This window comes from Heterocephalus glaber, unplaced genomic scaffold (assembly GCF_053883595.1).
Source record: "Heterocephalus glaber isolate CG9 unplaced genomic scaffold, H.glaber_assembly_v1.0 deba00001481, whole genome shotgun sequence".
NCBI lineage: Eukaryota > Metazoa > Chordata > Mammalia > Rodentia > Bathyergidae > Heterocephalus > Heterocephalus glaber.
The window spans coordinates 32,677,975-32,700,366 of NW_028258317.1; the positions used below are offsets into that span (position 1 = coordinate 32,677,975).

General features: G+C 37.2%; 1 protein-coding gene and 1 pseudogene across 5 annotated transcripts in view; both read left to right on the forward strand.

The window, feature by feature from the left end:
* The window catches only part of LOC101724954 (eukaryotic initiation factor 4A-II pseudogene), a 63,881-nt pseudogene extending 42,165 nt beyond the window's left edge, over positions 1-21,716 (forward strand).
* Slc24a2 (solute carrier family 24 member 2) overlaps positions 1-22,392 on the forward strand; it is a 235,455-nt gene that overhangs the window by 46,117 nt on the left and 166,946 nt on the right. The window lies entirely within an intron of this gene.

Sequence of the window (22,392 nt, forward strand, 5' to 3'; positions counted from 1 at the left end):
AAACAAGATGAGCAAACAAAAACAATATCCATGAGAATAACACAAATTTGCACTGGTACATAAAAGAAGATTATACTATTATTTTGGGAACTACATTTTGCCTTCCCTTTTCACCTTTTTAGTTGGGTATAAGATGTTCTTAAAAGTATGTTTTCTCAGGCAGTTGTAATACTGTTACTTCAGCAAGAACATTGCCAGGTAAGAGGAAATGTAATCCTATGCAACTTCGAATGGGAAATGTTTGCATATATAAGGGTCTTGCAGAGAAGTGGGTGACTCCCGGGGGTGGATTTTTAGATGCTGTGAAGCTAGAGAAGTCTTGACCAGGGTACATAGGTCTTGGATCTGCTCTTTGTTCCTGGGTAGGAATGTGGCTTCCCTAGAGCTAAGTTTGTTTCAAGAAACAGGTGATCATAGTGTTTGTGGATATTTCTTATTAACAAACATGTATATTAGAAACAGAAGGTTTTGGTTTTCTCTTTTTGTTTTCTTTTTTTCCCCAATGCTATCTAAGTCTGAATATGAAAGGAACATGGCAGGAACTGGATTTTTCTTTCAAGTCTGACATAAGTATACCCTAGAGAATAATTATAGGAAGTGACTGTATCCTAGGCATTAAAAAACAAAACAAAACAAAACAAAAAGTCCTACTGGATCCACATTAGTACCATTCCATTCTGTGTGTTTAGGACCATGGACAAGTACATGTAATGTATCCCACCGAACTCTCACCCCTAGCATACTACAGTCACAGTTGTTTAAATATATATATATATTAATGCAGTACTGCAGCCTTTATTCATATGCTATCTCATTGGATTCTTATGTGTATTTCATTTAAAATGGTAAAAACACATGTGCTCATGAAAGAAAAGGCTGTAAATAAAATGCGGTGGTATGTATAAGGAATCCTCGGAATATCACTGATTTTGTAGACAGTTTACCTCCAAATCTGAGAGTTTTTATAAATACATTCAATAGAGTTTGTATGTGTTTCATCCTTAGCCAAAATAGAGTAAAAATAAAATGCTGAGCCAAGTTCTCATACCTAAACTGTTTACTCATTCTGAAGGAGACACTTTAGGATTGGCATTAGCTCTTCTGGCTGCTGAAATAAACAGTTCATTGAGTTATGTGCAATTACAACATGCAATATGAAGTTAACAACTTGCCCGATGTGCAGTGTACACGGCACACACCAGACTGCCTGAGCCTGGCACCGGTTCTTTGCTGCAGAGCATTGGCAGACCGCTGCAGAAAGTTCAGAGGTGTCCCTTTCCTCCACCGGCCTGATGCTAGTTGCATAGCCACCCTCCACTCTGGAACAACCGAGTATGTCTCCAGACATTGGGAAATGCTTCCTGCAGGGGCAGCATCACCCCGCTGGTACACACCATTGTGGATACATGAATGTAACTAAATGTGTAAGACAGGTTTTGAGCAGCACATGCCAGGGCTACAAGAGTTGTACGCTGGGTCATCTCCTCCCACAGGGAATGTTGGGGGGCTACAAGGAGTAAGTCAGATGTGTCTCGCTCTTGAGCTTTGTGTAGGATTTTGTGTTAAACTGGTTTGCTTATGAGTTTCCTTTTAATGGTATCTAATCTAAGTGGTGTTTATGTTTGAAATATTCCCAATTGATTTCAAAGATATTTGAATTCTAACTATGCTCAAATTATAATTTGTTCATGAATTAGAACTTGAGAAATTTTAAATTGTATTTATTTCCCCTTTAAAACTAAGATTGTGTTATTTCTGAAATTGATAATTTGGATCTTTTGGAATTAAAAGCATCTGAAGATAATTGGATTGGGCATAAATTCAATGTTCTCAGTTTATAAATGCCACAAAGACATTTGGTACTGTTTTACTGAAAGAGAAATAATTTATCAGATCTTGCATTAATAATTTTATCTTGTGGCAGGACCTTTCCCTAACCCCTACCCTACACCCCAAAATATCCCAAATGCATGTCAAATTAATTTGAATAATTTACCCTGTTCCCAGTTCATCACCCAAAATTGTGCACAGTTGTCTTTCAGGTATTTGTTGGCCCTTCCATTTAATCTTAGCATTGAAGTCATCGCCTTTCTCGAGGGGAAGGACTTGCTCACGTGTCATGTTTGAAAGTCAGATGTCATCATCTGCTGCTGTGTGCTATTCTCCTCCTCTTAGCATCTTCTCGGTCTCACCAAGTGACACTGAACTACACATTTAGCCACATAGGGAGGCTGGTCATGACTCTGTAATCACCAATCTCTGTAGCTCTGAATTATTCAAAATAGAAGTCTTTTAGGAACATCTGCCCTTAAATTCTTCTTTAATGAGTTCTCATTCTCTTCAAAATACAATAATTGTGTGTCAGTGTGACTACCTAGAAAATTAAATTATGACTTTATAGCAAAAGTTGTTTTCAGATATTAACCTTGCTGTGACTGTATCATAAATCAGATTATGGGGATGGCATGACTCAGATTACATTATAATTTCAAAAATCTAAATATCAAATGCATTCAAATTTTTAAATCAAAAATAATATGAGAAAATGCTCACATCATCAGAGATATACTGCATATAGAAGCCAATGTCTAATAAACCTTTAATAAATGTTTGTGGAATTAAGCTCTTTATGTTAATTTCTGTCTTGACATACAATGTATAGAAGACTTTTTAAACTGTAAATTTTGCCATAATGCTTTTTTTTCTCTTTGACTCTGGCTATAGACTTCTATCATTAATTATTAACAGAAATTCCCCTGCAATTCAAGGAGAATTCCATGAATAGGGCAATAAATGACCTGCCTCTGTCTGATTCCACTAAACTGGGACAAGATAATAGCCCGAATATTTCTTGGGGTTCCTTCTAGTATTTGAATAGCTCCTAAAGTCATATGGAAAAAATTTCTTATTTCAGGGAAACTATATTAAAGTCACTATGAGTTGATGAAAGATGTAAGTTATGGCTTTAGAATTTAAGGAAGAAAACCATAACAGTAAATTAAATAAAAGGTGATAGAATTTCAGAATGGAAGCACGTGTATTAAATATTATTTTTAAATGAAGGAAGAGTATCAGATGTTCTGTAGGCTCACTTTTTTTGGTGCATCCTATTTTTCTTTTTGTTAGCAGAAATATGAAATAAAACTCATTCACATTTATGCAACAAAAATAGAGTAAGAGAGCAAATGACATGACTGCTAGATAAAAGCACTACCTAAAATAATTGCCACAAGCTATTTGGAGATTTATTGTGAATTAGATTGTAGGAATATGCATGATAAAAGTGGCATCTGTCATTTAAAAACAATATAATTTATTTAAAAATGAATCTTTGTGTGTACTGCTTAGATTGATAGGTCTTTAAATTTTGATGATAATTTTATCACTACCACCCTCAAGCCCCATATTTTATGTGCCATTTGCTTTGGGATTTTCCTTGAATTAAAAATTGAACAATCTTATTGCAGTGCAGAAAGGATTTCATTACTTTCAGAGGTGACCTTCCAGATTCTATTAGGAAAAGAAAACAGCCTTTAACAACCTCACTCAAAACCTGTCTTCTGCTGGCATCACCCAATTCTCTATTTGCCTGCCCATCCTTCAACCCTTCCACCCCTCCCAATTTACAAAGACTTTGTTTCTGTTGTTTACTTTTCTCATATTTTTTCCTTTCCTCTGCCCACCTCCTTCCCCTTCCCCTTCCCATTTGGGACTTTTCTTCCTACTTCACATTATCTGTTATATATTTTGCTCCTCATTTACACTTTGAGTTTCTTACACCAGAGAAACTATTCAGTATTTACACGTGTGTCCTATTTATTTCACTCAAGAGTGTGGCCTCAGTGTGCATCCATTTAGCTATAAATGACTCTAGTTGATCATTCTTTATGGCTGAGTAGTACTCCATCTTATTTTTAAAAATGACACATCTTCTTTATCCAGTCACCAGTTGATAGGCATTTGGGCTGTTTCTAAGCTTTAGGTATCATAAGCTGTGTCACTATAAACATGAGTGTGCACATATCGCTGGGGTGTGATGCTTTTAATTCTTTTGGAAAGATACCCAGCAGGGGAATAGCTGGGTCAAATGGGACCTCTAATCCTACTTTTTTCAGGTATCTCCATACTGATTTCCACAGTGGTTGCATCAGTCTACACTCCCATCAACAATGGAGAAGGGTTCCTTTCTCCCCACAGCCCCGCCAGCATTTGTTATTGGTTGATTTCTTGATAGAAACCATTCTTTCTGGGGTGAGGTGGAATCTCAGCATTGTTTTTATTTGCATCCTCGAATGACCAGTGATGTTGAACTTTTTTTTTATATGTTTATTTGCTATTTCTACATCTTTGTCTGAAAAATGTCTGTTCATTTCAGATGCCCCTTTCTGAACTGGGTCTTTAAATTTGGGAGGTCTGACTTTTTAAAGTTCTTTATATGTTCTAGATAGTAGACCTTTGTCTGAGGAACAGCTGGTAAAAAATTTTTCCCACATTGTGGGTTGTTTCTTCACTCTGTTGGTGGTTTCACTTGCTGTACAGAAGCTTTTTAATAAGATAAGATTCCAGTTGTTGATTCTTTGTGCTAGTTCACATATGACTGAGGTTTTGTTAATAAAATCTTTTCCTGATCTAAAGTCTTCAAGAGTTCTACCTAACCTCTCTTCCAACAGGTTTAGTGTTTCTGTTTTAATATTTAGATCTTTGATCCATTTCAATTTTAATTTAGTGCATGATGAGAGATATAGGTCTAGTTTTAATCTTTGGCAAGTTGAAACCCAATTTTTCCAGTACCATTTATTAAAGAGGCCATTTTTCCTCCAGTAAGGATGGTTGGCTCCTTTGTCAAAGATGAGGTGATTGAGTGTATCTGGAGTTATTTCTTCCTCTTCTAATCAGTTCCACTGATCCTCGGGTTTGTTTCTTTGCCAATACTATGCTGTTTTGATCACAGTAGCTTTGTAGTATAGTTTCCAGTTGGGGATTGTGATACCCCCCTACCTTGTCTTTGTTGTCTAGAATTGATTTTGCTATTCTAGGTCTCTTCCGGTTCCAAATGAATTTTTGGATTGTTTTCTCTAGTTCTGTGAAATATGCTGTTGGAATTTCAATTGGCATTGTATTGAATCTGTGTAGCAGTTTTGGAAGTATGGCCATTTTCACTATATTGATTCTCCCTAACCAGGAACAAGGGATGTTTTTCCATATTCTGTTATCCTCTTCAATATCTTTTTTCAGAGTGCTGTAGTTTTCAGAGTAGAGGTCTTTTACTTCTTTTGTTAGATTGATTCCTAGGTATTTCATTTTTTTGGATGCTATTGTGAAAGGAGTTGTTTCTCCAGTTCCTCTCTCACTAAGTCTGTTGTTTGTGTACAGGAAGGCTATTGATTTCTGTGTGTTGATCTTGTATCCATCTACTCTACTGAGTTTATGAAGTCTAGTAGATTTTCAGTGGAGTTCTTGGGGTCTTGTATATAGAGTATTGTGTCATCAGCAAATAATGACCATTTAACTTCTTCATTTCCTATCTTTATTCCTTTTATTTCTTTTCTCTTGTATAATTGCTGTGGCTAATGCTTCTAGAACTTTATTGAATAGGAGTGGTAATGGTGGACATCCTTGCCTTGTTCCTGATTTTAACATGAAGGATTTCAGTTTTTGACTATTTAGTATGATGGTAGCTGTTGATTTTTCATAGATGGCTTTTATAAGGTTGAGATAAAGACCATGTATTCCAATTTTCTGTACAGTTTTTATCATGAATGGGTGTTGGATTTTGTCAAAAACTTTTTCTTCATCTCTTGAGATGATCAAATGGTTTTTGTCCTTGGCTTTCTTAATATAGTGTATTACATTTATTGATTTGCATAAGTTGATCCATCCCTGCATCCTTGGGATGAATCCCACTTGGTCAGGATGTAGGATCTTCTTGATGATCTTGTGCATTCTATTTGCCAGTATTTTATTGAGGATTTTTGCATCTATGTTCATTAGGGAGATTGGCCTATAATTCTCTTTTTCAGTTGGGTCTTTCTCTGCTTTGGGGATCAAGGTGATGCTTGCTTCCAGGAATGAATTTGGGAGTATTGCTTCCCTTTCAAATTCACTGTAGAGTTTAAATGGTAGTGATAATAGTTCTTCTCTAAATGTCCTGTAGAATTCAGTAGTGAAGCCATCAGGACCTGAGCTTTTCTTTGTTGGTAAGTTTTTAATTATGTTTTAAATTGTGTTGTTTGATATTGGGTTGTATAAAATTTTTAGGTCTTCTTCATTCAACTTTGGTAATTCACATGAATCTACAAATCTTTCTATTTCTTCTGTGTTTTTCATCTTATTGGTGTGTAGGTTCTCAAAGTACGTATTGATGACCCTCTGGATTTCTGCTGAATCTGTTGTAATCTCACCCTTTTCATTTCTAACTGCACAGATTTGGGCCTTTCCTTTTCTTTTTCTTTTTTTTTATAAGGTTGGTTAAGGGTTTGTCAGTTTTATTCTTTTGAAGAACCAACTCTTTGCTTCATTGATTTTTTTGTATCATTCTCTTACTCTCTATTGCATTGATTTCTGCTCTGATCTTCATAATTTTCTCCCTTGTACAAACTTTGGGTTTGTCTTGTTCTTTTTTGAGAAGCTTGAGGCTCAGCATTAGGTTGTTTATTTGAGATAGCTCTGTTTTGTTAATATAAGTATTCACTGCTATGTATTTCCCTCATAAGACTGCTTTTATTGTGTCCCATAAATTCTGATATGTTGTACTGGCATTGTCATTTAATTGTAGAAACTGTCTGATTTCTTCTTTAATTTCCTGTATGACCCACTGGTTTTTCAGGAAGGTGTTGTTCAAATTCCATGTGTTTATAAAGTTCTTGTGGTTTCTTTTGCTATTAATCTCCAATTTCTTTGCACTATGATCTGGTAATATACAGGGGATAACTTCAGTTCCTTTGCATTTACTTAAACGTGTTCTATGAGCAAGTATGTGGTCTGTTTTGGAGTATGACCTGTGTGCAGCTGAAAAGAATGTGTATTATGATTTTGTGGGGTGGGACACTCTGTACACATCTGTTATGTCCATTTGCTCAAGAGTTTGGTTGAGTTCTAGTATTTCATTGTTGATTTTTTGTCTAGTTGACCTGTCTGTTTGTGACAGTGGGTTATTGAGGTCCCCCACTACAATTGTATTAATGCTTATTTGATTTTTCACATCTGTTAATATTTGTTTTATATAGTTGGGTGCACTAGTATTTGGTACATATGTATTTATGATTGTCACCTCTTCCTCTTGGATTGTTCCCTTTACAAGGATGTAGTGGCCTTCTTTATCTCTCTTAATTAGTCTTGGTTTAAAATCCATTTTGTGTCCAAATATGATAGCTACTCCTGCTTTTCTTTGAGTTCCTGTCACATGGACTATTTTTTTCCACCCTTTAACTTTGTCTATGAATTTCTTTTTGAATTAAATGTGTTTCTTGTATGCAACATACTTTTGGATCTTGCTTCTTGATCCATTCTGCCAGTCTATTCCTTTTGATTGGTGAATTGAGACCATTAACATTGATGGTTATAACTGATAGGTATTGATTTATCCTTCTCATAATTTTTTCCTGTTGTTGGACACTCCCCGCCCATTGCATTTAATTTCTTGTCTTTCCTGGTGGATTCATTCTGTTGGGCTTTGTGGGGTTGTGACCCTCATTTTCTTTTCCTAGGATATTGTTTAGAATTGCTTGGAGTGCTGGTTTGGTATTTATGACGTTCGTCAGGTGTTCTTTGTCATGAAAGTATCTTATTTCTCCAACAGTTTTGAAAGATAGTTTTGCAGGGTACATGGATCTGAGTTGAAGTTGTTTTCTTTTAGGGCTTGAAATACTTAACTCCAGGCTCTTCTTGACTTGAGAGTTTGTGTTAAAAAGTCTGCTGTGATTCTGATGGGCTTTCCTTTGTATGTGATTTGCTTCTTTTCTCTAACTGCTTATAATATCTTGTTCTTCTGTTGGGTTTCTGGAATCTTGACTAATATATGTCTAGGTGAATATTTTTATTTTTGACCGTGGCTAATTGTAGTCCTATATGCCTCACTCATCTGTATGTCAAATCCTTTTCCCCTCCTTGGGAAGTTTTTTTCCATTACGTCTGTAAACGGTTTTTTTATGTCTTTTGCACTCTCTTCTGTTTTTTCGTTGACTCTGATCACCCTTATGTTATTCTCTAGCAGCTGCTGGATTGATTTCTCATAGTTCCTTCCTATTTTAAGAAATCTTTCTTTTCCTGGTCACTAACCACAATCCAGTCTTCTGTATCTGAAATTCTGTCCTCACATAGGCTCATTATGCTCCATAAACTTTCAGTGCTGTTTTTAGTCTCCCGGATATCTGTTTGAATCTGTTTTATGAATTCCATTTCTTTTCTATGCTTGAATTCAATCATGTTCCTGAACTCCTCTATTTTTTTTAATCTGTGTCTGCTCCAGAGTTATTACGTCTTTCACTATGGTCACCATCTCTGTTATAATCTGAGAAAATATTTCTGATTTCATTTTTTCCAGATCCTCTTTCGTTGCCAGTTCAGGGAGGCCAGGTGGTTGAGTTTCAGATTGTTCCATCTCACCCCCTGAATTTCCCTTTGGTGATCTGGAAGTCTGAGTTTGCATCTTGTTCGGGTATCTTCTAATTTCTATTTTTTTGTTATTGTTGAGGTTTCTGGTTCAATTTGGTGCTTATAAATTGCCTATTGCAAGTATCTTTATTACTAGTATTTAGAGCCTTGGGAAATGGCTACTTCTTGGATTATCTTCCTGGTATAGTTGACCTTTGGGTTTTGAGTCTCTAATGGCCTTTAAGTGACCTCAGTCTATACCAGAAAGACAAATGACTGGAAAAACCACATCATCTTGGCCAAAGTAATACAATCAGCAACAATAGCATCAAACACAGCTTAGAAAATGACAAATTGTGGTAGCTATTATTGTGCCACTTTGAACTGCATAAACTATACTTGTGGTTATATATCAAAATCAAGGACCAACTCAAAATATGCTACAGTTAGTAAGCCCTTGAATACAGCAGCTTTACCCTCCAGGAAGAAGACTTAGAAGGAGTTGGCAGGGGCGGTGGGGTGGGATAGAGAGATGGAAGGAGAGGTTAGAAGTAGGGCTAGAGAACACAGGAGCATCACGCAAACATTGGGAAACTGATGAAGACAGGAGGAAAAGAGAGAAGGAAGGAACAGAAATAAGAACAGAACAAACTAACAGCAACAGGAAAACTAGAAACTGTATTCACATTCTTAACAATTAGAACAATGAAGAAAAAAACAGAACAGGACAAAAAGAGGATCAAGAAAGAGAAATGAAGAATAAAAAAGAAGTAAGAGAAAAGAATAAAAGAAAGAAAGAAAGGGGAAAAAAAAGTACCCCTCATGGTGTGACTGTGCTGTTGCTAGTATACCACATGGGCAGCAGCGTGCAGAGCCAAGTCTATTAATCTCAGCAAACCAGCTGTAGTCCAGTGAGATTCACACTGGTTTCTGGCTGCGAATCCAGCACTGAGCTCCCTGATGTCCTGTGGGTTAAAAATCTACAAAGTTCTCCTGCAGGTTTGAGCCACCCTTCCTCCTTAGCAGGTCCAGGTTGGGTAGCAGGTGCTGGTCCCAGCAACTCGCCAATTGCTGTAGTCTGCTCTGCCTTCGCTCTCGCAGTGGACTTCATTTTTCAACATGCCTGGGAGAGGGCCCCTCTCTGCTGCTCACCACTGTGCCATTTTCCCGAGCTCATAACAATGGCTCTCTGGCCCCAGGTGCCTCTGCCACACAGATCTGGATCCGTGGGACGTCCTCACTTGCGCAGGGACACTGCACGACTTGCGGGGTCCAGATTGGGCAGGCGCATGTCTCACGGGGTCTCCCCTCATAATATTTATAGAGAACATTTTTGAAGATACAATCTGATTTCATCTGCTTCAAGATTCCTTAATTTTTTTCTTCCAGCTAAAGAAATCTTTTATACCTGCCTCCTACTGTATATGAAACAACTTAAATATTGTTTCCTGTGATTTTCTTTTATATATAAGCAAGAATATTAGAGTAACATGCGCAAAAATATAACAGCAGCAGACTAGTAGCTTCTGGAATGCTTTCTCTTACTCTTGGGAAAGATTATAACCAAAAGGTGTAAGGAATTTACAAAAACATGGAAAATAACTTTATATTAGGTAAAAAATAAAAGACAAAGTGAAGTTGAAGAAAAAGTTTTATTTATCTGAAAAACATGATGAATCTCACTAATTCAATGACTGGTTTCAGTTACATGAAGAATAACAATGAATATTTTCTCTATAAATATATGGTTATAAATGCTTAACAAAAATAAACTTTATATGGCAAAGATTAAAAATAGATGAAAATATCCTCAAAATGGAGACTATAATGTTATTAGATGATTAATTTAGGACTGTTGAATTGTTTCATTAGGAAGTTAGAGGAATGAGGAAGATACATAAATGTCTGAAATGATGAGGATTAAATGACATTGTAAAGAGCTACTGTTTTAATGGTCGAGATTTCTTTTCATTATTTAATTTCTTGATTACCTTTCTTTATTTCATCAGATTCATCATCATCTAATGATTAAAGCTTTTGAAACTTCATTGTAAAAAAGGAAGACATTAATGTTGGATTATTGGAACACCTTTTTGTCCTCTTTTTCGTGTTTTTCTTCTTTCTCTAATTGTTGTTACTCCAACCAAGTAGAAGCACTAGCTCCAAAATAAAAATTCCAAATGTGCACAAAAACTCCAATAGTCAGTATCAACAAAAGATCAGCATTTCAGAATATTTTAATGGAAAGGGTGACTGCAATCATTTTGCTCTGGGTCTAAATGAACATACAGAATTGATATTTGACCTAAAATAAACTAAATAAATGTATGTTTAGAGTGGGATTTTCAGAGTAGGAAACTTATCTGGCTTATCTTGGCAGTCTTCAAATTCTTTTCTGTTCTTTCTTTTTTATTGTGAGGGACTTTAAGGGAAAACAGTGATTTGTCTTAAATGTATAAAAGGAATCTCTTACCGTAGAGTGAAATTTGAAGAGAGAAAGATCACATACATACTTCAGGGCAGGATTGCTTGTACCTTGGTGGTCACCTGTTTCAAGCACTGTGCTAAGGGAATGTAGATAATCAAATTATGATCATAGGAACATCAAAAAAATATGTAGTACTTGTAGAAGCTTTCAGAGATACCACACACACACATAGACACACACACACACACACACACACACACACCACTTTACATAAACATAAATTGTTTCAGAGCTACAGAGAGAAAATCAAGTGCATGAGTTGCTATTTAAGTGTTGCTGTGGAGTTGAGTCACCAATGCCTCAGATCCCACTTGGGCTACACCAAGGTGACTTGTTGGGCGTCTTTGTTAGTTTCTTCTTGTTTTAACACACAATATTTTCAGTGTACAGTACCCCTATAGCATAAAGTCTGAGAAGAGGCTCCAGCCACAAGGAGGCCTCTTGAGCACCATGGACATGCACCTGCTGGCAAGCAAGAAAAAGGATGTAACTGTGAGCACCAGGCTAGCAAACTCTGCCTCTGAAAACTCCTCCTCACAAGGAAGTCTTGGTCATTCATGCCCAGAAGAAAGATTCATCAGGAGCCTTCCCATTTTTAATATTTTATGAAGTGTGGGTGGAAGAGTGCTGTGTAAGACTCGTTTTGTGAAGGACTTGATTGCTCTCTGCCAATATTCAGTTTAACAGCTTATCGCAGATGGAACCCTCTGTCTCATATAACTTGAAATATGACCAGGAAGTGTGTCCCACTTTCTCAGACCAGCTCTAAAATATCAAAAGGCAAGAAGACAGTCTAAAATTCAGAGAGTCATGAGGGAAATAAGTTGACACTGTACTCCAAAGTTCCCGAAGTTGAAGCGGAGTGAAAATGGGTCATCTTTTAATAACTAATGTTTCCACCGTAGACTTGTTGATCCAGACATTGGAAGGTGTGTGAGATTTCTAATCATTCCATATCCCTGACAGTGACACAAGCCTGGCAGCAAAGCCCACCAGTGCCAGTCCAAGCCGCACTGTGGTGCTGTCACCATGCAGGGTCATGCAGCTGCTATCATTGCATAAATCCCAGTCCAATTAGATCTGACCACATGCATGTTTTTTCTTCTTGTACCTGAAGTTTTGAGTAGAATTTTCATTTAGTTTACCCACAGAAAAACTGAATTTTTGATGATTCTTTTATGGAAAATTCTGTGTCAGAATAATCACTAGAAGAGGCTTCAGATGTTCCTTGTCATAGAATAAAGGGAATAAACTGTAAAGAACAAATAAAAATAATTCAAAAGCCAGGAAAAAATTCAGAATTTCAAGAAATATATTGAGATTACATCAGATATACTGTATGTTTTGTAACTTTGTTGTTGATCTGTTTAACGTTCAAATATAATGTATTTGCATAAAGTAGGCTTTTTAATTATTATAATGTTCATAATGATTTCTAAAGTACATATTTGGGCAGCAGCTTTTTATTGAGAAATGCACTTCATTCTTCTTATTTGAAAGTTAGAGACCCCCGCCAGCACAGAGGAAGTGAGCCACTCTCAGCACACAAGAGGAGGCTTCTGGGACGCCTTACCACCCCCGCCAGTACAGAGGAGGTGAGCTGCTCACAGTGCACAAGAAGAGGCTTCCGGGCCATTGTACTACCCCTGCCAGCACAGAGGAGGTGAGCCATGTGGGTACCAGCAGCACTCCCCCACCCCCGTTGAAATGAGAAGACATGGGAACAAGTTTCAAAACCAGACTTCCAGATCACCTAAAACAGCCCCAAAGGGAAATGAGATGGAACACTGTGATACTCAACCACCTGGACTCCCTGAACTGGCAACAAAAGAGGATCTGGAAAAAATGAAATCAGAAATAATTTCTCAGATAACAACAGAGATTGTGCCCATAGTGCAAGACATGATTAATAAATCTAGAGAGGGCACAGATAAAAAAATAGAGGAGCTGAGGAACATGATGAAATCCCAACATAGGAAACAAGTGAAATCCATAAAACAGATGCAAACAGATTTCCAGGAGATTAAAACTCCATTGAAAGTTTACACAGCAGAATGAGCCAATGTGAGGACAGAATTTCAGATATAGAAGGTATGATTGCAATTAGTGACCAGGAAAAGAAAGCTTGTTTTAAAATAGTAAGGGACCAAAAGAAATCAATCCAGCAGCTGCTAGATGATGCAAAGAAGTATAACATAAGACTGATTGGAGTCAATGAAGAAACAAGAGAGAGTGCAGATGACATAAAAAAAACTGTTCACAGAAGTGATGGCAGAAAACTTCCCAAGGAGGGGAAAAGAACTTGACATACAGATAAGTGAGGCATATAGGACTCCAAGTAGCTGTGATCAAAAAAAAATCTGTACATAGGCATATAATAGTTAAAATTACAGAAACCCAACAGAAAAACAAAGTTCTGCAAGCAGTTAGAAAAAAGAAACAAATCACATATAAAGGAAAGCCCGTCACAATCACAGCAGACTTCTCAATGCAAACCCTCAAGGCAAAAGAGCTTGGAGTGATGTATTTCAAGCCCTAAAAGAAAACAGCCTCCAACCCAGATTGATGTACCCTGCAAAATTATCTTTCAAAATTGATGGAGAAATAAGCTACTTTCATGACAAAGAGCACCTTAGGAACTTCGTGAATACCAAACCAGCACTCCAAACAATTCTAAACAATATCCTAGGAAAAGAAAATGAGGGTCACAACCCCACAATGCCCAACAGAATGAATGCACCAGGAAAGACAAGAAATTAAATGCAAGAGGGGGGGTCCAACAACAGGAAAAAATTATGAGAAGGATAAATCAATACCTATCAGTTATAGCCATCAATGTTAATGGCCTCAATTCATCAATCAAAAGGAATAGACTGGCAAAATGGATCAAGAAGCAAGATCCAAAAGTATGCAGTATACAAGAAACACACTTAATTCAAAAAGAAATTCATAGACAAAGTTAAAGGGTGGAAAAAAAATACTCCGTGTGACAGGAACCTGAAGTAAAAAGCAGAAGTAGCTATCCTCTTTGCAGATGAAGTGGATGTCTAACAAAAATCTGAAACACTCTGGTCCCAAGAATTTCAGATAAGGCATAGTCAACTTGTATGTACAAATCTATTGTAAACATGTGTTTTCATTCCTCTCAAGTGAAAACTTAAGAACAGAACCATTGGTTCTTAAGAATAATACAAGAAATTTCTATATTGTTTTGCAAAATGGTTTTATCATTTTATATTCACATTAGCAGTATTAGAAAGTTCTAACTGGTTCACAGCTAAGCTGACATTTGTTCGTTTAGAACTTTTAACTTCATCTTCCTAATGAGTGTATAATTCAATCTTGTTATTGTACTGATTAGTATTTTTCTGATTCTAGTGTTGCACGCCTTTCCTTGTGCTGTATTGGCTATTTGTCATCTTCTTGTGTCTACTTTTTCATTGGGTTGTCTATTAATGAGCTGTAAGAGTTCTTTATATATTCTGGTCATAGGTTATATGCATTATAAATATGGTTTGTTTAAGGACTACTTTTCATTTTCTTAACGATGTCATTTAAAGTTCTAAATTTTGATGGAATCTCATCAATTTTTTTCTTTTATACATCATGCTTTTTATATCCTAGGAAGTTCTTGGCTACCCTAAATTCATAAACATTTTCTCTTATAATTTCTTCTTAAAGTTTTATAGTTTTAGTCTTTCACATAGATCCTTTCAAGTTATTTTTATGTATGGAAATAAAGGGTTGATACTAATTTTTTATGTACGAATACCAGGTGTTCTAGTGTCATTTGCTGAAAGCACTATCTTTTCCTCTGCTCTTGAATTGAGTTTATGTTCTATAAAATGTTAATGTTAAATAATCTTTCAAAGCTCAGTGGACCATATACATGTGGTTCTATTTCTAGATTCTCTGTTTTATTCCAATGATCTATATGTCTTTCCTTACACCAACACTGCCTTGATTACTGTAGCTTTAGAAGAAGTCTTAAAATATGTACTAAATGACTTCCAACACTGTTTCCTTTTTCTTTTTAATTTTCTAGGTTCTTTGTACTCCTACTTAACTTTTAAATTTCAATATCCAATTCTTCATTTATAGCAAGTATAAATAGACCTGAATTTTTATATATACCTTGTGTTTTCTGTTTCTGCTAAATTCAAAAACAAGTTCTAAGGGCTCCTAGAGATTTCCTAGTATTTTCTCTGTAAATGATCATTCCATCTACATACAAAGATTTTGTTTCTACCTTGACAATCCTATCCTAATTGTGTCATTTTATTGCCAGACTATTTTGGTTTAGGCCTATGTTTCAAAGTTTAATGGACAGATGAAGAGTAGGCATATTTGCCCTTGTTCCCCACCTTAGGGAGAAAGCATTGTATCTTCTCCATTCATATGAGGCGTCTTTGCTGGAAGTATGGAGTACATGTCTTTAATCTGTTGAGAAAGCTCTGTTCTACTTCTAGTCTCCTGATAGCTTTTACCATGAAAAGTTGTAGAATTTAGTCTGATACTTTTTCTCCAACTAGTGACGGGATCATATGGCTTTTTCCTTTCCTCTGTTAAAATGATGACTTTTGGGGGTGGATCTTCCAGTGCTGAACCAACACTGCCATCCCTATAATAAAACCACTTTCTACATCCTGCCATATATGACTTCCAATGGTTTGTTTTGTTAAACAAATTTTTATCTGTGTTCATACTCTTTTCTTCTATTATTTTTATCCAGTTTTAGTATTAGCACAATGTTGATTTCCTAAAATGAGGGGAGAAGTGTTCCTTTTTTTTTTTCTGCTTTAAATGTTTGCTATAATTTATCAGTTAAAATGTATATGAGCCTGTTGTCATATAGGTAGGTTTTCAAGCTAGGAATATACTTTCTTTAATAGGTGCTATTCAAATTTTATATTTCCTCCAGAGTTAGTTTCATTAATTTGTCTTCCGAGATACTTCTTAGAAGTTGTCAAATTTATTTCAAAAAAGATTTTTGTAATATGCTTTCCATATCCTTTTAAATTCTGTAAAATCTGTGGTAATGTCTTCTAGATCTTGATATTATAATTTTTAAAATGTATAATTGATATTGTGTAATAGGAAGAAAAGGTCTAAAGGAGTAGGGGAAGTGGGAGGGGTAGGGGAAAGGAAAGAAGGGAAAAGAAAAAATATGAGAAAAGGAAAAAAATGGAAACAAAGTCTTTGCAAATAGGGAAGGGGAAAAAAATAAGAACCAAGGTACTCATGTAAATGTACAAGATCCCAATGATGAATGTAACTGTATTTTATACCTAAAATGTACCAATAAACTTAATGGGAAAAAAAAGTTAGAAACTCATTATAGTGCATAGGGTAATTATTGGTTAAAGGGTTAAATTGACCTAACCGTGTCACTTTGCCCCCACTTAAAAACAAAGTGGAGTGTCTTAGGCTATGCATGTAGCATCTTCATCTCATGGAACGCTGATATATATCTCCCTCGGGTCTAACATTCCAATTTTCTTTTCTGAAAACTCAAGGACTAGTAAGGGAGCACAAAAAGTCCAAGTTTGCAGAAAAATAGACTGCAAACCTCGGAGCCCTTTGGACTGTTTTCTAGGGTGCTGGTCATTAGCTCTTCTGGTCTGGTCTGCATCTGCATCATCTCAACTCCTGGGAGTGCACCTAGCATTTCAGGGCAAGTTCTCACTGTCTCTGGCAAGGGATCTACGGCAGTTCCTCCATCACCCAGACTCAGATGCCAGACTGCTGCAACCTCAGGCATCTGGAGTGCCCCACAACAAGTCTGATGGCGAGGAAGGACCAATGATTGTGTATTTTAAGATTGTCTTTGTGCAGCCTTCACAATAGTAAGAAGCAAGACTTGGAAACACAGAGCTGAGAGTGGGACCAGTGACCTTCTAACAGGCTGAAAGCATGAAGACACGATTAGAGTAAAGGAAAGATGATGAAGGGGGCAGAGAATGTGTGGCAGTGACATGGATAGGAAAAGAAAAGAGGCCGTGAGAATGTGGGTGGGGCAATGGCTATAAGCCTCGAAAACTGAGCTTATGAACAGTAAAACATGTGGTATGTGTCCTGGTACATGGTGAATATATTCATCATGAATCAACATACACCAACAAAACATTTGAAAGAAGGGAAAAGAGAAAGGACCAGAAGCAGAGGTAGACAGAGCTGCTGTGGACCTCAGTGGCCTTTCAAGACATGGTCCACGGCAGATAACAGGCATCAGCCTCACATAACAGTGCTGTGGTGCTAAGGGTCATATTCAGCATAAAAGTAAACCACCCATGATTGCATGGGGTGTCATTATATAGAAAACATAATGAGGCGTGTGGGCATATAATTCACTAGTGACAGTAAGCTCCATGAGGCCAGGGACATTGTTCTGTCTGATGTGTTGTCTGGCATGCAGTAGGCTACAGCAAAGGTACTGGATGAAATAATACTAAGCCATCATACTGCCATACTGCAGTCTTTGACTACAGAATGTTGGATTGGAGGTGCATTTTACTCAGTAACTTGCAGTATGGATTCAGAAAGGCAAAGGAGAGAAGAGAAGCAGGAGGAGGACAGGAAACCCAAGGGTGATGTCAGTTGGACCTACTCTGATAATTGTTCATTTTTATATGTTCAGTAATAACGTGGCTAAAAAGAGATGTTCTTCATAAAGCTCTCTGTTTTTGGAAGTTTGTTTTAGATTCTGGTGATATAATGTAAAAGCTGCTGTGCTTAGCTGAATGGGGCTGTCTGCTTCATTTGAGTATTTCTCAGTAAAAAGAGAGAATAGATTTCATTCCCCCTCCTCCAGTGACCTTCAAATCAAAACTTGACCAATTTTAAAGAATAAGTTGTAGATTATTAGTTGAGTAATGCAGGGGTATTTGGACGATTTTAACATTTGTGAGTAGCCAACACTGGTACAGCTACATGAGACCTGTCAGTTGCTTGTGTCTTTCAGAGCATTCATCTATACTACTCTTCACCCTTGGCGTGGCATATAATTGTATGCCTTGGTTGTATTTTTGGGCTTCCCTGTGGACTGTGTCTAGATTCAATGAAGACAGATCATGCCTACCAGGGCTAGTCATACAGATTCCTGAAAAATAAATAAAACCTTTAACTTTTAGTAAGGAATTAACCACAGAGCTTTCAGAGGAATTGTGGTATTTATTCCAAAGGACAGACTAATACACAGATGGACACAGAGTGCTTCCCAAGTATTTCCATCATTTTTAGTCCCTTCAGAGAAAGATTATTTCAAACTTGAGTCCAGCTTGAGCATTCTCAGCTTCTTTCCAGCTAGTAATTATGGCTATAACCTTGAAGAGAAGTGTTACTGTCTTTGATCATCTTCCTGCCTGTTAGTGTATCAACTAAGATATTATTCAGAAAGCAAAATACAAGAGGAATTTGTTATGTCCCATAAATACTATATAAAATACCTAAACTTATTCTTCTTAAAATGCATTCCATAAATGTCTGGAATTCTGTTGAAAGCCAAACATTGGGAAAAATACTTCAAGAACAACATAGTCTGGTGTCGGGGGGTTGGAAGTGTTTGTCTTCTGATAATGATGATGTGGTGGTGAGTGTTTGAAGAAGGGATGGAATCAGATCTTCCATACCTCTTCTCACATATATTCTCAGGCTACTTTATATCCTTTACCCTCCATATCCTATTTCTCCCTCCCCACCTGGTCCATATCCATTATTCTTGATTTTTGTACAGATTAGCGAATATGTGGGATGAAAAAGTCTAAAGATGTTATGTACAGCACGAGAGCTAGAGTTAATAATAGTAGTGCATTGTTTTTGAGGCTAAATGAGTACGTTGTGGCTGCTCTTGCCACAGGGGGAAATGAGGATAGGTGGATGGATAGGTTAATGTGCTTCATTGTACCATTTTACTGCATATAGGTATCTCACAAAGTTCTTATGTAACCTCAGTATACACAGTGAGATTTATTTTGAAAAATCCTTGGATTAATAATGAGGAATGGACCTTCTCCATCCAAACAGGATGGGGAAATAGATAAGCAAAGTGAGTTGCCAAAAGTACTGATTGTAAGAATCACAGACAAGGCTTGGGAGGTGACTGGGAAGTTGATAAGACTCTAACAAGAAAAATAAAGATGTTGATCTTTAAAAATTCAAGATACTTTTCAGTGGGGCGCTGAGGGGTTCTTCGGATCATGTCTGGTGATTCTGTAGATTATAACAGAGAACATAGAGGCCCAGAGGGAATGGACCCTGGTGGTGTCATCGACAGCAACTGCAATGAGATTGTGATAAATTTGATAATATGAATTTAAAGGAGTCTCTTCTTCAGGGCATCTATGCTTATGGCTTTGAGAAGCCTTCTGCTTCTCAGCAAAGAGCTATTATTCTTTTTTCTTTTAATTCTTTTATTGGTACATTGTAGGTTTACAACACAACTACATTTCTCATTGGGAATTGTACCTTTACATAATGCATCTTGGTTCTTATTTTTTCCCCATTCCTAGCCCTCCCTTCACCCCTCCACCCTTCCCTATTTACAAAGACTTTATTTTCATTTTTTCCATTTCTCAGCATTTTTCCTTTCCCTTCTTTCCTTTCCCCTGCCCCTCCCACTACCCCTATCCCTTTGGACCTTTTCTTCCTATTTTGCATTATTGATTATTGATTCTAATCATTGGTACATTTTAGGTATACAATATAATGACATTCATCATTGGAAATTTGCACCTTTACATAGTCTCTCTTGGTTCTTATTTTTCACCCTTGCCCAGCCCTCCCTTCAACCCCTCCAGTCCTCCCTATTTACAAAGATTTTGTTCCTATTTTTCCATTTTCTCATATTAATCCCATTCCCTTCTATCCTTTCCCCTACCCCTCCCACTTCCTTCCCCTTTGCCCCTTTTCTTCCTATTTCACATTACCTATTATACATTTTAGTCCTTATTTACACTTTCAGTTTCTCACACCAGAGAAACTATTTGGTATTTATACATGTGTGTCCTATTTATTTCACTTAAGAGTATGGCCTCAATGTGCATCCACTTAGCTATAAATGTCTCTAATTTCTCATTTTTTATGGCTGAGTAGTACTCCATTTTATTTTTTAAAAAACCCCACATTTTCTTTATCCAGTCTCCAGTTGATGGGCATTTGGGCTGTTTCCAAGTTTTAGCTATCACAAACTGTGCTGCTGTGAACATGGGTGCACATATATCACTGTGGTATGATTCTTTTAATTCTTTGGGGAAGATACTCAGCAATGGAATAGCGGGGTCAAATGGGACTTCCAGTCCTAGTTCTTTGAGGTATCTCCATACTGATTTCCACAGTGCTTGCACCAGTCTACACTCCCACCAGCAATGGAGCAGGGATCCTTCTTCCCCCACAGCCCCGCCAGCATTTGTTATTGGTTGATTTCATGATAGCAGCCATTCTTTCTGGAGTGAAGTGGAATCTCAGCGTTGTTTTCATTTGCATCTCTTGAATGACCAGTGATGTTGAACATTTTTTCATGTATTTATTTGCTATTTCTACTTCTTTGTCTGAGAAATGTCTGTTCATTTCAGATGCCCATTTTTGGATTGGGTCTTTAAATTTGGGAGGTCTGATCTTTTTAAGTTCTTTATAGATTCGAGAGAGTAGACCCCTGTCTGAGGAAGAGCAGGTGAAGATTTTTTCCCACATTGTGGGTTGTAAGAGCTATTATTCCTTGTATTAAAGGATATGATGTGATTGCTCAGGCTCAGTCAGGTACTGGCAAGACAGCCACATTTGCTATTTCCATCCTGCAACAGTTGGAGATTGAGTTCAAGGAGACTCAAGCACTAGTATTGGCCCCCACCAGAGAACTGGCTCAAGTGATCCAAAAGGTAATTCTGGCACTTGGAGACTATATGGGAGCAACTTGTCAGGCCTGCATTGGTGGAACAAATGTTCAAAATGAAATGCAAAAACTGCGGGCTGAAGCACCACATATTGTTGTTGGTACACCAGGGAGACTGTTTGATATGTTAAACAGAAGATACCTTTCTCCAAAATGGATAAAAATGTTTGTTTCGGATGAAGCAGATGAAATGTTGAGCCCAGGGTTTAAGGATCAAATCTATGAGATTTTCCAAAAACTAAATACAAGTATTCAGGTTGTGTTGCCTTCTGCCACAGTGCCAACTGATGTGTTGGAAGTGACCAAAAAAATTCATGAGAGATCCAATTCGAATTCTAGTGAAGAAAGAAGAATTGACCCTTGAAGGAACCAGACAGTTTTACATTAATGTTGAAAGAGAGGAATGGAAGTTGGATACACTTTGTGATTTGTATGAGACTCTCACCATTACACAGGCTGTTATTTTTCTCAATACAAGGCACAAAGTGGACTGGCTCACTGAGAAAATGCATGCCAGGGACTTCACAGTTTCTGCTCTGCATGGTGACATGGATCAGAAGGAGAGAGATGTTATCATGAGGGAATTCCGATCAAGGTCAAGCCGAGTTCTGATCACTACTGACTTGTTGGCTCATGGGATTGATGTGCAACAAGTGTCTTTGGTTATAAACTATGATCTACCTACCAGTTGTGAAAATTATATTCACAGGAGTCGATAGCAGCAGTTGGTGACGAGATGTGCTCAGAAGCGGCACTGATGTAATTTAGGACATGGAGTCATAAGCAAAAAACAGCACACTGTTTGAATAAAGAGCGAGTCAGTATTTATTAAAAAAAATTTAAGATTCCCCCTTAAGGGAAAAGAAACTTCAGCCTTTGACTCAGCAATCTATTTTATAAAAGACAGGCTGGTGGTGTTGCCTTTGAGCTCTGCCGGCTGCACAACACCTACAAGAGTAAGTGGCTTCTAGGGTCCCAACTGTGTGACCTTGCACCCAACCTCAGCTGTGCTGATGGGCAGCATCACAGAAGGGAGGTGTGTGTCACTAATATGCTTACACGCACGTGGACGTACACACACATGCACGTGCACACACACACGTTCCAGATATTCTGTTTTAAGAAACAAGAAAGTATTATGTTTGAGCAAAGCTGTCATCATTGAAAGCTAGGAAAATGTGAAAGTGGAATTACTTAATTTTTAAAAGTTTTGTTTAATGTACTCAGAAGTTCTTATTTCCCTAAAAGATGTAGAAATTCACTAAATATCTGTCTAGATCCAGGTTTTATGACATTATTCAGACCATTCACAAGGATCTGCCAACAGTCAAGATACTGTTACCTTCTTCTCCAAATGTGTAACCTTCTTAGTATTTATAATTTCTTGTGAAGATGCACAGTTCTTTCTAGAAGAAAGTCAATCTTA